A 17,640-nucleotide genomic window follows, 5' to 3' on the forward strand; every position below is an offset into this window, starting at 1 on the left:
TGGAACATTAGCAGGACTGCCTGTGTTTCCTTTAGGAGATAAAAAGAGAATAGAAAAAAGGTATCAGAATCTGTCTCAGTGTCGGATCACATGACGAGCGTCAGCAGCCAATCCCTGCCTTCGTGGGGATCAGAGGCCGACAGTGTCGCAGCATCTTTACTGTGTCTCTGCTTCCTGTCAGCCCTCAAGGCCCATCGACGATTGACTCTTTGACTGTTGCCAGAAAATAAAGAAAAAAAACCTGAGCACTGGCTGAGCTGAGCAGGCACTTTGCTGCTTACTCACAGCCCCCCGAGATGATAACACCACACCGTGAACCTGCAGTGTAGCACAAGCTCTCAGCCCGACGGCCAGCAACACAACACGAAAAGCAACAGCTGGGCGACTCAGGGGCGCTGACCGAGACGGGAGGAACAACGTGTCGGGATTGGATTCGAAATGAAAGCATTGCCACGACGCAATTAATATTCTAAAATCAGTTGGATGTGTTTATGATGATCTGCTTTTCTTAAATATAGCGCAGCACCCCCTCCCCATCGCAGAGGCAAAGATCCTGGAGATATACAGTAGCTGTTATACCATTTCAGCTTATTTACTGTTACGGGAGAGAGTTGTAAACTATTTTGACCAAAACAGAGCGGAAACATTTGGAAGGAATGAAAACATAAGCTGGTGGTTAACGGTAAATGAAGTGGAATGCACCTCAAAATGGATTGGTATGCAGCTAACCAAACTGGTCATTTTAACTGAAAACAATAGCCACGGAAAGAAGTTTCAGGGAAATCAGAGTGGAACAACATCAGCTTGCAGATGACAACAATTAAAGTGTGAAAACTCGTGGCGCCGTTATCAAATCTTTTGATATTCTAAGAGCTGACAGGAAAATCTCATTAGCACAATACCTTTTTTGTGTCAGTGTCAGCCAGCTCTGCTTTCAATGTCTTGCTTAGAGCTCGGCAACCTGCACTGTCAAAACCCACAACCGAAACTAACACCTTCACGTATTCATTTACTGGTCTCACAGTTCTGAGCGTCAGTTCAATATTGTCCATTCATTCGTGCTGGGCTGGTGTGTGTAGATTAGAGTGTAATTGAACATGAGGCAGACACTATTGATTCTTTGTGCACAGCCTGAGGTGTCAGCTGGCCGAAACTGAGAGGTGTGACAGCAGGATTGAGATCTCAGCGCTCACCAGACAAATGGAGTCTTATTAAAGTAAATGGATTATGATAGAAGAGAGTCCGGTGTTGAATTCTGGCTTTGCACGACGCAAACATAACTGCTAAACGTCCAAACACACACACACTGATACGCACACAAAAATGAATTGAGACAAATGGGCAGACACACACGACACCACATGCACAATAAGTTGGACATAATGTCCGAGCTGTACAGCTGCAGGAAAGCAATACAGAGGGGAATTCATCTTCACGCCGGCCTGTATCCTAGCAACACATTTCAAAAAGGAGCAGTTTAGTGTGCGGCGGGTGGGGGGGGCCTTTTGTGACCGGCAATGAAACTATGCAAACACACTCATTTTAATCTGGAACGAGACCGCTGACGTGGAACAAAGACATATATGGTTCTCTGCTCATCGGTTGCAGACATTCAGCCCTTCAACTCAGACAAAGCCGTGAAAAAGTTCATTAAAACTCACTCACGCCTTCCCCACTCTCCATGACGCTTTATCCACGGCCATATTGCTAAACAAGAATAATATCTGTATCTCATGAAACATAAATGATCTTAATAGATGCACTTAGGAGATTAGGTGAGACGACAAGAAGCCTCATTATAGCGCAACAGAGCCAATTCCGTCCACCCCATTAATAACTGTCAATGAATTGATATACTGTAAAAAGCCATCAGACCAGCACCACTCAGAAAGGCAGCATGCTCTTATAATCAGTATTAATGGGGCCTCCTACCTCGCCTTTCCTACGTTAGCAGGCTGAATGCACGTGAGAGCGCTCCAGTCATCACAGTAAATCACGAGGCCGAGACGCGACAGTGCTCAAACAAAGTCATTTCTTCTCCCCCATAAATCACACCCTGGATGTAGCCAGAGCTATTACTGCATGTGGTTTGATTTTGGTGTATTTCTTTTCTTTTTTTTTTCTTCTTCCTTTCCCAGCTTTGCCTTGCTCGTTGAATTTCAATCTCTTTCCCTCTCCTTTGACTCCCTTTAGAATTCTCAGCTCCCTTGCTCTGAAATCAGAAATCATATTACACCGAGCAGGGGCTGCTGTGGGCAGAGTCTAACTGCTGCAATCCAATGGCCAATACTGTCATTTATGCTTTTATCTTGACCTCAAAATCCCCTCAGGGCACCGGAGGATGAGTGAAAGTGAGGGAAACCCCTCCTTTTCCTCTGCTCGGTCTGACGTGCGCCGCATAATCAAGTGGGTAACTTTATGAACATGTCTTCCTCTATCAGCTTTGGCAGATCCAGGGATGTGGGGGAGGAGAGACGGGAAGGATGGGCTGGAGGAGAAGAATGAGGGAGAGGTCAGAGCGCCAGACTTCAAACCCAAGACATTGCTCCAACAACCCCCACACACCCCCCCTGACCACCACCACCACCACGGTCTTTACTTACACACACACAAACACAATCAACCCCACCATCAGTCATTAACCACAGATTTGCAGTAATCCTGCATGGGGAAGCCAAGATGGGGTTAACGCTGGATTGGTCTTAATCGGTTGGAGATGAGAAGATGAGCGCTGCTTAGACACGACGTCAACTACAGCAGCATCCGAGTCGTGTCTGAACACCTCAAGAAGTCGAGGCACGAAGACACGCTTTGCTGCTCTTCTCTTTTATATCATTTTAGACGGAACACCTTTAGTCATTTCCTGATTTTAAATCAGGAAACTAACAGGGAGATAATATCATTCAACTTCTTTTGAGAAACATATTATTGTTCATCATTTACTGTCCATTGTTATTCAATCACGTCAATTTGTGGGATTTTTTTCTAATGTTATATCACGAATTGCAGTGTTTCCCACATCATTCAAACCTACTGTCGTAGCTGGGGGATTTGGTGGCATCTAGTGGTGGGGTTGCCAATTGCAACCCACTGAATACCCTTCTGTTCTCTGTTTTGGTAATACCTCTGGTCCAGACTGTCTTAGCTCCTCCTCAAGACGAGAGAGAGTTAAAAATCGAATATTTGATATGTTACTTGGACGAGCAGCTGAGTCCAGCATGCTTACCTTCGCCAACACAGCTGTATTCTCACATTACATTACATGTCATTTAGCTGACGCTTTGATCCAAAGCGACTTACAATCATGTTACATTCATACACCGTAGACACAGCAACAGGGAGCAATTCAGGGTTAAGTGTCTTGCTCAAGGACACGTCGACTAGGGCGGGGGATTGAACCCCCAATGCCCTGATTGGACCTGCTAACCACTGACTCACATTCGCCTCTCACGTTACCTCAAGCTCTCCGTGAGGCTCTTTACATGCTTGCTTGAAACTTATTTGCTCTTCGAGATTGGCAGCGTTGTGTTAGACAGCCCAAGATATCAGAGTTGCGTTGAATGCGTCGGTTGTTGACGCTAACCATTCGTGAACTCTGCATTGATTCCATTGAGGAATTCGGACAGCCGCCTACTCTGCAGGGAACAAGAGGAGCCAGAGTGGGATTTGGGCCTTGCCTCAATGGAGTCAATGAACAGCGCCCCCAGACGTTTGTGTGTGTGTCTGTGTGTGTGTGTGTGTTTTTATTTGGTCATATCAACCTGCCCCTAGGCAGCATATTACTGCTTGGACCGAGGCAATACATGTAGAATCTAATGTGAAGGCCTCTAATGAAAATCATACATTTTTGGATACGGAAGATAAGATTTAATGTCATCACCAAAACGCTACAGGGAAAGACGAGTGAGACAGGGGGAAGATCCAGATTAAATTAAGATGAAAGAGTGAGACATTGGGTCTGACATCGTCTTCGAGAGGCAGCAGTGACCCTCGTTGGAGGCCGTTATCTCTTTTTCAGTTGCTTTTTTTTCCGGATTCACATTCATGATATTGAACACAAACATGGCCCACAGCTGCCCAATACAACAACTTCTACTGATAGTCCACAGAAGGGGAGTTTATTCATTTGACTTTCCCATCCAGAATTCAGATATTAAGCTCGAAACCAGCTAACCAGCCCCAAGAACAACAACTTCTATTTTGAGAAGCACATACCTGGCATAGTGTCACTAACTATTCTCTACTTTCTTACAAGCCAAAGTGTTCAACATGCTAACTAAGAAATGTAGCTTTTCTCTCAAATGGTAAAGCAAGAAATATAGAAGACAGTCCAAATCATATCACACCTGATGAGATCAGACACCTGATATGACTCCACACTGTGTTTGAGCACACGTCCCAGAATGAAACACAAGCTGCGACCCTTCAATTTTCATGCTGAATCAGTGATATTTTATCACAAAGCAGTGGCGATACATTTATGCTTACTTATAAATTATTCATGACAAAATCATTGATTTTGATTCAAAAGCGTGCCACAGACAGCCAGCTTCACTTCAACTTCGGCTCTGATGGATGCACTCCTTCTGCACTGTATCCGTGTGATAAACAAGACTGGACTGTACTACAGGCAAACAGGTTCATATCTCCTAGAAGAGCAACAGAGAGATTCAATCAAATAAAGGATCAAAAAGAGGCTATCCAGCAGTAACCCCAAGACACACACACACAATAGCTGCAGAAGAAAGAGCCTTTCTGTGCTTTGTGCTGCACAGGTCCACTGTTGCTAAGCAGGAAGTAATTCAGCACTAAATAGAAAAAATAACTCCACTTTTCAGTTTGGAACTGCTTCTTTTCCTTTTTTTGCAATATAAGGACACTCAATAGCAATGTTTTAATCGCTGAAATCCAGTTAATCTCGTTGTCTTAAATGAGAAACTGTCTGATAATTCAGTAATATTCATTGATTGAATAAAAGAAAAACACATGATTTTGAATACAATTGTGTTAGTAAATTTAGTCCGTATTCATTTTCAGGCTGTTATTACTTGGTTGTGTCGTATGCTATCTATCTAATGCTTTTTTTTATTGGTCCATCCCAGGCAAAAAAACACCTCAATACCTCCTGAACCCAGAGAACAGGCAGCATGCCTCAGTATGAAGTACAATATTATTTATGATGTAATCCAGCTGCAGACGATCCAGTCACCTGCTTCCCTCTCTCCCTCATTCTCTCTCTGTCTCTCACCCCATAGACACAGTCATGCTAATCTAAGCTATTTATCCCAACCCCTGCAGTCAACACAATGCCCTGACCCCCCCTACCCAAACACACACACACACACACACACACACAATCGCAGCAACCACAGCCGACCTGAATATCAATGACAGCAGTCAATCAGTCCATGAAGTCTGGAGCTGGACGTCTGTATGAATCACATTAACCTCAATTCAGATAATATCTGCGACCTGATGCAGAGGGGCAATAGCATGTGACTTGAATTTTTTGCTATCTTGAGTGAGAAAAGTGATGATTTAACAGATTAAATAAAATAGAAGAAAAAACAAAACTAATCTGTGAAGGAAGCAAAGATCAATTGGTCCAAATATTGAATCTATGGTGGCCATGTACAAGCTGATTATTCTCTCTGCTTCCTTTGAACAGAGCAGATCTGCATGTCAAACCATAATATTAGGTACCGCCTTACTCTTTCTGGATCGAAGCAAACATTTTTTGACAGTTTGACAATCTACGGACTGGACATGATATTAAATTTGGGATATTAAAAGATGATTAATAGAGAATCCAATTCCAAATAGCCCTTTATAATGTTTGAAATGCTACCAAAGTGACTACTCCAAAAGGACTGAATGTTAGAGCGAGCAGGTAACTGTGAATCCAGGTGCCCTCTTCTGCCACCTGGATGTTGCCATTGTTCTTTACATATACAACACTGACGTCTCTGTCACAACGTAAATTTGGTTTGCAGTTTGTTTGTTTTTAACGTTACGGTAATTCACCGTAATACAGAAATGCGTTGACCTTTTAGTGCAACAGCCATAAAAGCGTATCGTCCATTCTATGTGAGGTTAAAACTCAAGAGAAAGATATGAAATACTATATGTGCTTCCAAGTATGGAAAGAACGTCACATCATGCATGATAAAGTGTGCCATATAAACAAAGGTCAGAGCACTCCATAAAGAACGAGTGCTTAACTTAATTACTTCCTGCCACATCTGTCCAATAAAGATACAGGCTTCCATAGGGGAGCAGCGGCATGCGTTCTGTACATAACTGTTATTACTAAGTGACAGAGTGAATCTTACACTTGATGACAATGAAGAAGAGTTAATATATTGCAATTAGTGTGTCCTCAAGGGTACTGAGAAAACCATCAATACCTTCAGAGTGCACAAAGGAACGGTCTCAGAGGGAAAGTGTGAATGCAGTGCATTTATTCTGCTACAATAAATGCAAACAATAGAAAGAAGTCGAGCTTTCCCCACAACATATCCCATTCATTCCCGTATGGGATTAAAGGGTGTGAATCCAACATTAGGCTCCAGATTAACTTGACAAACTGAATGTTTAATTGCATGGTCAAGAAGAGGAGGAGGTTACCAATTAGGGGGGCAACACACAAAGCCATGAGAGAAGCGCGGTAAAACAATCAGGGCACGCAGAGTGTGTGGGGCGACTCTGCAAAGTGCTTACTTCGCAGTGGAGGGCTATCATGCCGGTGGCTATGTGTCAGGATGAGCTACTTAGCAGCCCGTGTGCCCATCACCCTCCAACATGCCTACCCTGCCAAGTGTCCTAAATACTGCGCTCCATTGTCTGCCTCAGAAACGAGCAGCGCTGCTGGGTGGAAGAGCTCTCTCTTGCTCCAAGGTGCAACGAGGAGGGAGGGACGGAGGCAAAAAGAAAAAGGCTAATTCCCCGAGCAGGACAGGGAGCCATGCTAATGGGACACCAGTGAAGACGCCTCCCTCCTCCAGTGAGAGCGCTCCACAGAGGTCTCTTCTCTCACCACGGTGCCCAGCCTGGGGTCTAATCTTTTAAGCTCTCCCACCTCACACAGAAACACACACACGCACACACACACACACACACACACACACACACACACACACACACACACACACACACACACAGTCACACACTCATTTAAAAGTAACCCCCCTTTTCCACCAGCACCCCAACTTTAACTACAAACTATTTTACTTCTGGAAAAAGATGCCCATTTGTGAAGGGCTGAAAAAGACAAAAAAATGCATGCTTTGCAAAAAAAAACTAAAAATCTGTTTGTGAGTACGAGACCAACGAAGTGACGATGAGGCAGTTGCTGCGATATGGATTAGTAACTTGAACGTTGATATCATTCTCAGCGTCCGAAGCACATTCTGAAGTTAATTGTCTTCCGTCTCTTGTATTTCCCTTCTTCTATTCTCTGTAGCTCACTAAAGCAAAGCCAACAATAATTGAGCGTTTCTTTGACGTTCATTTATCTCCTCTCTCCTTGAATAGAAGTATGCTTTTACTTTCTTCTACTTGTATTAACGAACGAGCATATGGAATGTCTTAAAGCTCCAGTTTTTAAAGAAGATACAATTCAGTCGCCCAAAGGTAAACCGAAGTCAGCCGACTATTGAAATATAAAACAGAGAAAAAAGTATCAAGAGCCATTAAGCAGAACACTGACGCCCATACCTCTCCAGTGGAGTGATGTATTATTCAGCTGCTCCCAGTTGTTGTGAGTTTTAGACTAAGCTTGTGTGGTGACATGAGCTTTAAGTGGTGTCTGCTCTGTTCTGTAGGAGGCCACCACCTTTAAACAAACTCTCACATTGCACCTTTGGGTTACATTAACTTGCAAAATGCCGAGCAAAGTGGTGCAGGGATTTAGTCGACGGGGCACTAGAGCAGATTTAGGAGATTTGGAGCCTTGTATGGCCCACAAAACAAATGTGTCTGAGTTTCAATAAGCTTTAGGTTGGTATTAACACATGCAGCAGCATTTTGAGCCCAGCTGGATGTGACAAGATGATAAATTGGGTGATCAAGCAACAACAAAAAAAAGGAGGCAGGCCTCGTGCTGGGACAAGAAAACAGAGCAATGTATTGATTTAGATTATTGGATTCCATGGTGCCTAATCATGCAGAGGTCCAGATACCCTATTACCATCTATCGTACTGTGTGATTTATGTCCAGCTAAGGCTCTAAAGGAAGAAAATGTATCTTAATTGATATGATGAACGCCGAAGGCCTTAAGTTATGTCACGGAGGGATTGGGAATGACCCAGACAGGACTGAAGAATTATAAAATATAGTCATAGAAGATCCGTAATATCTAAGGCTGTAAGTAACATTAACTTTGTGGGTCATTCAACTTACATAAGTGATTACAGAAAAATAAAAAGGGATTATGGAGAGCAAGGGGTGAGAACAGCGTGTTTTAGTGCTGAAAGCAGATAAAAGTCATTGCATTTCGTACTAAAATGTTCCTAATGAAATCTGAAATCCACAAATGTCTGCACTTAACCTTCAAGCTAATGGATCAGGTCAAGAGGAAGGGCGGTGGATGATGCTTGAGACCAAATCCAACCTAATGGCTTCCATTAAGAAAAGCCAGACAGGACACTCAAAAGTCAGGAGAATTGTGCAAGGAAGCAAGAAGTATAATTTATTTTCATGAGCATGGCGCTCCGTGACTTTTCATAAACCATGAGCTCTCTAGCTAATCAAAACCCATGCAAATCTGTCAGAAGCGTACGGCGTGCGGAGCGGGGCCGAGCAGAAGGCCTGCGTCTGGCCGGCTTCACTGCTTCGTCTTTATTCCTCCGATGTGATTGACCCGAGACTTCTGACTCAGCGCGATCCCACCGCTGACGGGAATAAAAGAGGATCATTTCCTCCCTTCTGTCGATGTTACAGAGTTGCGGTACATTGCGGCACATTCAGAGTGTTCCTTCAACTGCAATTTAGAAGGACTGATTAGATCTGCTCAGACTTATACTAAAGTTAAAGGTTTTTAAATGGGATGTGCAGCATTTCATACACATTATACACACATTTTCTCTTCTGTTTTGTGGCCAGTTTTATGGGACAAAGGTCCTGGAAGGCAGTTAAAACAAAAAGTGACTGAATGCAGTCACTCAAGGAATAGTTTAACACTGATGGAAGGCATGTGAGCCTCATTTGTGGGAAGTCTTTCTGCCTTCAGATATCTGCCTTGTCCTGGTACATTCAATAACACCGTCAGACTACTATACGGTCTACAGAGATTTGGTAGATCTCCCAGCTTCTGCTTGTAACAGTACATCCATTATTCCCGTTGTTTACCACGTTGAACTGTTCATGTGGATGAGAGTGTGTGAATAAGTGCGTCACACACTGTCCTGGGCGAAGGATGTGAACTGTCCCCTCGTGTACTGCAGGTTAAAACAGGTCAGAGAATCAGAACACACGTGAATGAATTAACTCGCATAATGTTAATAGGGATTTGCTGCTGCCGTTTCTGGTTGATTGATAAAAGGACGGACACAACGAGGAATGAGTTTAAGCCAAAGTAAATTACCCCCGATTGCCTCGATCTGATCCTTTCTTTGTCTAAGCCTTTTATTGCTGCTCAGTGAGTCAGTCAAAGAGAATAGAAGCAGCACACGCTGGCCAACTTGTGACTTAGGAGAAGAGCCCAACCTGCCCAAAAGAGCCTTTTGTGTGCACGTTAATATGAGCAGCGCTGAGAGGTTTGGGGGGAATGAAGCCACCTCGAAAGCCGTTCAGCTCTCATGGCCAAGGGCTTTTTTTTTTTTTTTTTTGTATGTCAGCTGGGGATTAAGGTAGGGAGTGCAGGACAATTGGATTACTTTGATTGCTTGATAGGGGAGAGCAAAATAAAACCATCTTTCAAGCCCCTGAAAATATGAGGTTAAAAATGACTGGTTATGCACAATGCTAATCCGTTCTAATCAGGAGTGTGTATGTGCATGTGTGAATGTGTGTGTGTGTATGTGTATATTTGTGTGTGTGTGTGTGTGTGTGTGTGTGTGTGTGTGTGTGTGTGTGTGTGTGTGTGTGTGTGTGTGTGTGTGTGTGTGTGTGTGTGTGTGTGCGTGCGTGTGTTTTCAGATTTGATTCACCTGGTGACATCCGCAAGCATCCCCAAATCTTTCATCATACTTTGATTCAAATGTTGCTAAATCCTTTTTGGTGCACAGTAGTAAGTCACATTATGTATTTTCCCACTGAGCCCCACCCACTTCAGAGCAGTGGGTACACCGCAGTGTGTAATCTAACCAGAACTCAAACTTTGGCAGACGATGTGGTGTTCATGTGGACCCCCATTACTCACAGTCGGAAGCTGAATATGGAAATAGGCTCCCATGGCCTTTAATGGCCACACACATTTGCCAAATTCAAGCCAAGGTTATTTCACCTTGGGTTTTCATTTACTCTTTTTTCCACAGTAATTTATTTAATATTAAGTTTGTTCCTTTGGTTGAAAATTATTTCTCCATCACCGTTGAAACTTATTCTGAAAGCAAAGCGAGAGCGCCTGAATTCTGAGGGAAAGAGGAACATGCCATTCTGTTGATGTCACAAGACCATTTTCATCAAATTATGCATCAAAAGGTGTTTCTAAAAGGTCATAGAGACTCTCATTATACGGCGTTACTGCGTGAAACAGCTTTTGAGCAGGAAAAACACCACAAGAAGACATTTCCAACACTGATCAATACTGAGGGCCAACTAATGCAACATACATGGATGAACAATGCACATATCGGCCACATTACATTATCACAGCAAATATTCTGATTAAGCTGGACTACTTTTTGCCCTCAGAAGCTACACTGGGCATAGAAGACAAATACCCTTCAGGCTTGATATGAATAAATCAAACACTGTCCATGTGACACCTGATACAGTAGTAATGCACAAAAAAAGAATGAAAATAAACAATTCATATTTAATGAACTTGCTGCCTTAGCGGCACAAACATGTTCTAGCAACGCCTCAAGTCGAGAAAAAAATGTCAACAAGACAAGACTATAGTCACTAGCATGATGACACACATGAGGATAATACAACAACGGAGACACACATGCTGTGATACACACCACCGCATTCATTATGACAAGCTGCAAACTAACAGACACATGTTCAGTGACCACACGCACACGCACACGTACACACACAGTTCACAATAACCAAAGAGAAGCTGGCAAACTTCGCCCAGCTCGTGTTGGTCCACACAGCGCGCACACACACACACACAGACACACAGACCAAACAGTGAGCCCACTCTGCCACCCACCTCTGTGTCGGAGCACACAGCCCGAGGGGTGCATGCACCCCGGTAGCTGCAGCAGCCCTGTGAGCGTTGACTTGGCAGCAGTGAAGCCGGCTGTATATCTCTACGCTGCAGTATGCCTCGGGATAAAACTGCTAGTCTGCTAGTGCTGGTTAGCAACCGCTGTCATGGCATCCTGCCCCCTTCTATCACAGGCACTCAGTGGCATAGGAGGTCCCTCCATCGCACACACACAAACACACAGACGCACAAACATATAAACACACTCACATAAACATTAAGCTGTCAAATCATAGGGCTTCCCAGCTGTGACCTCACATCACAATGGAGGGGGAGCTAAGAGAGCATGAGAGTGATGAGAGTGTGTGTGTGTGTGTGTGTGTGTGTGTGTGTGTGTGTGTGTGTGTGTGTGTGTGTGTGACAGAGGGGAGGAAGTAATAAGGGTTCAGTATGTACCATGGGATGTGTGCTGCTGGGAAGAAGAAGAAGAACAAGAACATGGACAAGACTGAGAACAAGAACATGGACAACAACAAGTCAAATACAAAAAGTTGCAGGGCTCAGATCAAACTGTGGGAGTGAGGGAAGAAGACAATGCAAATGTTTATCGGTTCTTGCAGCTGAAATGAAACATTTCAACCACACAGGACGAAACCAGCCACAGCGAGGCAGCTGAGCTGCAACAACAACAGCTGTAAAGTTTTTCTGCCCTGCTGCAATCTTCACCTTCTGCTCTTCCTCCTTCACCCATTCACTTTTCTTGTGGATCAACTCTTCCTCCCATCTCCATTTCCCCCCTGTACTCGTACCTCTCTTGCCTGCATTTCCACCCTTTCTTCTGGCCCTGTTCTCCATTCCTTCTCCTCCTTTTATATTCCATACAACCCTCCTCTCAGCCATAATGGATAGTTTGGAGATATCTGCTTCCTGTAGTGCGCCTCTGGAGCCAGTCAGGTTGTATCGATTCCTGAAGCACAGAAGTCATCAAGGCATAGATAATAAGGCTTATACACACACTGAATGTTCTGCATCCTTCCCTCACATCAATCTTATCACGCCTTATACTGACTGTCATGTCCAACACAAGATGCGTACAAATCCAATTAACAATATGGATTATGTGGTTATTAATTATCCAATCTGGAGGACTTAGTGGCTAAGTGAATAAAAAAAAATAAGAGTTGAAGTAAGATGGAAAAAGACAGGCGTGTTGGACAAATGTGTCGGAAGGTTTTCATGCATGTCATTATTATCCAGAAGGCAGTGGTTTGCATCTAACACAACAATAAACAACAATTTGTTTCAGCGACAGGAATTCACTGAAAGCCACAGAAATCCAGTCTCTCTCCAGTCCGACTCACGGGCGCTGCATTGAGGCTCATTAGACTAGATATCTGCCCCATGTTGTGGCTAGACTGCCCCTCCTTTGACCCGCGTCTTCATATATAGGTCAACATTGGCATTCAAGTGACTAACATGTCTCACACACACAATGCTGCTCTTTTAAGGACTGGACAAACAGTCACTTATGCCCTGCAGCATCCGGATATAACAATGTACAGTACAAATGGGGATAAACCAGAAATGTGTTGTTCACTTAAAGCAGCACCTTCTATGGAGTTCGGAGCCTTCAGAGGAAGCGTTGCATCTTGAAGAAACATGGGAGGGCGTCATTAAATAGGGCAATTTTCATGCCCGCTGAGCAAAACACATACAATGTATCTAGATGCAAAGAGACAAGAGAAAATATGTCAAGATAACACATTTCGAAGCCGCCACGATAAACCTGGAATGTCATAGGAAGGGAATGGTAGATTGACATTAGTGGAAAGAAAAAAAAAGCATGATCTCTTTTTATACAACATCTCTCGAGTAGTTAGACCCCATAAGTAGGGGTCAGCTATGCAATCTTCCAATGGATGCATGTGCCCATCACAGTCCCCGTCAGGCCAAGTTGAAGTATCCATATTGTTTGTTTGCTGTTATGAAAGAGACCAAATCATAAAGATATTAAATGTAATCTGAAACCTGTACATTTTTGCTGAAAGATTGGTTGCAGATTAATTTCCTGGCGATTAGCTATAAATATGATCATGAAGAATGAAGAGACATTTTATTGAGCCAAAAGTTCTAATATTTAAATGGAGCTCCGCCTAAATGCTTGCAAAGGTTTAAGATACGACAATAAACAACACACAATAACCAAATCCCAGGCTATACTGAATCTCGCATCGCAATATTGACTTATTGACAATACATCCAGAATTCAGCTGCTCGTCTGCTCTCCCACTTCCGCACCAGAGACCAGTCATTCAAAAGCTCCACTGGCTCCCAGATACAGCAAAACCTCCTTACCTGTGCCTTGAGTACCTTTTAAGGCGCAATACACATAAAATGTTTAAAATAATTGATCAACTCTACTTCTTGAGTTTCAACAAATGTAGTATCGTATAAGGATAATTGGGCCAGTGTGAAACAGATAGGGGAGCCAACACGTGTGACAGTAAGAGTGGCATTTTTGCAGCATTACACCATGTTGTTACATTTATGTTGACAGCTTTATGCAGTATTGATGAGAAAGGGCCACCCATAGAGTTCTCTAATGGTAGTACACAAAGTAATAAAACCCCCTTGGCGTCAGCCAACAGTATAGTGAAATGAGTGTTCCCATCGCCTTCTGACAATCTCAGCCCGAAGATATGAGCTTTTTTTCCTCTGGAGTGGAAAAATAGGTCTGACACTTAATTAGCTAAACAAGGTCACAGCACAGAGCCCAGGTCCCACGTCTGTGTCCCCCGCTGTCCTGGAGATATGACACTCTCTCCCTCTCACTCTCTCGTTGCAAAGCACTCCAATGCAAACCATTTTTAATATACATCAAAACACGACTTCTTTCCCTCTAACACTATGGAACTGAACACTGAAAATCAAGCCGTCTGTTAATTATTGCTGTATATCAAAGCATTAAGCCGAATCATAAAGACACAGTGTCCGTGGCGGCGAAGTGCCCACAATGCAGTGTGCGGCCGTATGTTTGTACAAGAACAATGCGTCTGGAATGGATCTGCCAAACAGCCAGATCTGTTTTGTTTGTTTTTTGCTCAGCAGCATCTGTTCCTGAGAAACCGGTGGACGCAGCTTCATTCACAGTCTCAGGTCAATCCTTCCAGCTTCATACAGAGTGTAGAAACATGAGGCAGAGAGGAGCAGAAAGACTTGTGCATGCACTTGACGTGCTGAAGCTTTTGGAATAGATCATTTCATTTAGTGAAGCCAGTGTGACCTTTAACCCCCAAAGCCACTGTAGCTTTGATGCAACAGCAGCCCTTATTGCCAAAGGGCAGCGTGGCCCAATTCTCCGCTTTAAGAACTTGATAGCGAGCTCTGCAGATATGTGTTTACTTCTGATACTTCCTGTTTCCACATTTCTCTCCAAGGCAGCTGTGGCTGGATGACGGAGGAAATGAGAAGGAGAGAAAAAACTACAATAGACAGAAAATCAAGCAGCGTGTCGAAGCATTAAGCCTAATCATAAATATACAGCATCCATTGCCCACTCCTTCCTTTTCCTCTTCACAAGCAACTTATCCAAGTCGTCATTATCCATGTCTGCCCAGAAGACTGTGAACAAACTGCAGGTGAGAAGGGGTCTTGAAGGGGGGACGATTAGCAGGCGCAGCGCTGCTGGCTGTATTCTGTAGCTTCCTCCGCAGAGGTTTGACACACAGTCAAACCAAACAATCCTCTCCTCCTAATTTCCGCGTCCCCCCCCCCCCCCCCCCATCAGCTTAGTGAGAGAAATCCAGCAACTCAAGGGTGAGCGAGAGTGTGTGTGGGTGTGTCCGAATAAGCTGTATGTGTGCACAGCAGTTGAAGAGTCCGGTGTTTCGTCGCCTCGACACTCGAGCGGACCTTTTTACCACGAGCGAAACTGATCGGAAAAATGGAAAGAAAATAAATCTAAGAATATAATGACCACTGAGATGCAGTGAAAGTCAGCGAAGGTCACGAGCCAAACAAGACGCTGTTCCTACTGCAAGAGATGCAGCGACGTCTTTGTGGACGTGGGCGAGACATCAGTCAATCATCTGCATCTACTAGTCAATTCACTTGTGTGTTAGAATACACAGAGCGATGCCTGAGAAATGGAATCCATCGGGAGGTAAATCAATGTGAGTCAGTGAAGCTCAGGTAAATCCGGGTGTTAGAGAGGCTGGATCAATCGCACTGAATTGATTTGTTAATGCGGTTCTGAATACCTCGGTATCATGGCACCCTGGAATTAGGATGATTACAGAAGAAACCTTTGATTGCAGTGCTGCCGATAGTGCTTGTGTTTACCACTGTTCCTAACAAAGACGTGTGCTATTCTGTATTTACTCTATTACAACAAAGCCCAAGTAAAGATCAAAACCATCTGTTTACTTACTGACTACCCCAGCCTGTCTGTGGCTCTCTGCCACAGAAGAAAAATATATTTCAAAACAGGTCCAGAATATGTACTTTAACTTTTAAAAAACGCAACAATTATTTCCTGAAGCAGCTGAGCACTGTGTTGTTTTTCATAATTAGGACTGAATTATGCATTTTTTGGGGTACTTTTCAGCTGCGAATTTGGTGCCCTAGCCAAAGAAAAGATTCCCATCAAAGGCTGAGCACATTTTATGTATAAGGAACAAATTTGCAAGTAAAATGTACTCGCACATTTTGGATAAAAAAAACAATTCTTACTAATAAGTAAACTTAACTTGAGAATTTTCTGAGTGAAATTACATTTAAGTAAATGGCACTCTAAATTTGTTTTATTGTATATTGAGTATTTCCTGTAGAACAGTGTATGTTACATATAGACTTGAGCCCTGATGAACTGTGGATGTCGGACCTCTCGGCTCCCCATGCTGAGAGGGAGTCAGACCTCAACATCAAGCACTCATCAGTTCTAGAACAGCAGGAAACCATTATTTCACAATCGGCCTTTGAGTTACTTCAACATATTAATAGACTCTTTGTTTGCAGCCGAGTCTGCACAGACTCTGGTGCCGTAATGAAATGTCCTTTCGTGCGATCAGGCAATATGGTTATGGTTTGTTCTGTTGTTCCCAGAAATTACACTAAAATCTGACGTTGCTATTTACAGCAAGTCCCCAAAGTATATACACATTTGTATGTCTTTGGTTCCTTTCCAATCAGCAGTGTGTTGCTGCATGTGTGTACAAGAGCAATGTGTCTGGAATGGATGTTTTCTTTGTTAGGCACTTTTCTAGTCTTGTCATCACACCCATTCATACACTGGTGGCAGCGGGGCTACCTGGCACCTGCCCATCCATACCCCACTGACACAGCCTGCTGGGAGCAATTTTCGGGTTAAGTGTCTTGCCCAAGGACACATCAACATGGACTAGCGGAGCCGGGGATCGAACCGCCGATGCTCTCCGGTTGAAAGAATGACCCCGCTCTATCACTGAGCCGCAGTTGTCGAACCTTCCAGCTTCCAACAGAGTGTAGAAGAAGCGTGGGAAAGGCGCAGAAAGACCCGTGCATGCACTTGACGTGCTGAACCTTTTGGAGTGATAATGTATTTTGGTTGAAGCCAATGTGGCCGTTAACCCCCAAAGCCACCGTAGCTTTGATAAGATAAGATAAGATAAGATAATCCTTTATTAGTCCCTCAGTGGGGAAATTACAGGATGCTGTTGTCAAAGGGCAGCGTGGCTCAATTCTCCGCTTTAAGAACTTGATAGCGAGCTCTGCAGATGTGTGTTTACTTCGAATTCTTTCTATTTCCAAATTTATCTCTGAGGAAGCTGTGGCTGGATGACAAATCATTCCAGGAAATAATAAGGGGAGAAAAAAAAACCCTCTCTGAACAGAGTTGGTGCCTGTCTAGCATGCACATGGACATATAAACAAGTCTTTTTAATGATCCCTAGTGCACCACACGCATGCCGAGTTGTTTACTGTGGTAACGTATCACTTAGCGCTTCTTTAAACCAACGCAATGTGAAGGAATCCCTGAATGAAAAGTAATTAAAAGTAGTAAAGTTGGGTCGTGGAATGTAAACACCCTACGATCTCACGGATAAATAAGTGATTAACTCGCAAGTGAGGAAACATAATTAACACAAAATAAGGCTCCTCATTGCATTCATATACGATTTAAAGACTTCTCTTTCTGATACTTATGCAGAGGCACTTCAGAGCTTAACATTTCAAATAAGAGGGTCAGACACCTCTTTCAGAGTTGAAAGTGTCCACGAGACAAAGGCTGCTCTGTGAAACCAATGGCTGCCATACTGTATTAGTCTGTGCCAGTGCT

This window comes from Cyclopterus lumpus, chromosome 6 (assembly GCF_009769545.1).
Source record: "Cyclopterus lumpus isolate fCycLum1 chromosome 6, fCycLum1.pri, whole genome shotgun sequence".
Taxonomy (NCBI): Eukaryota; Metazoa; Chordata; class Actinopteri; order Perciformes; family Cyclopteridae; genus Cyclopterus; species Cyclopterus lumpus.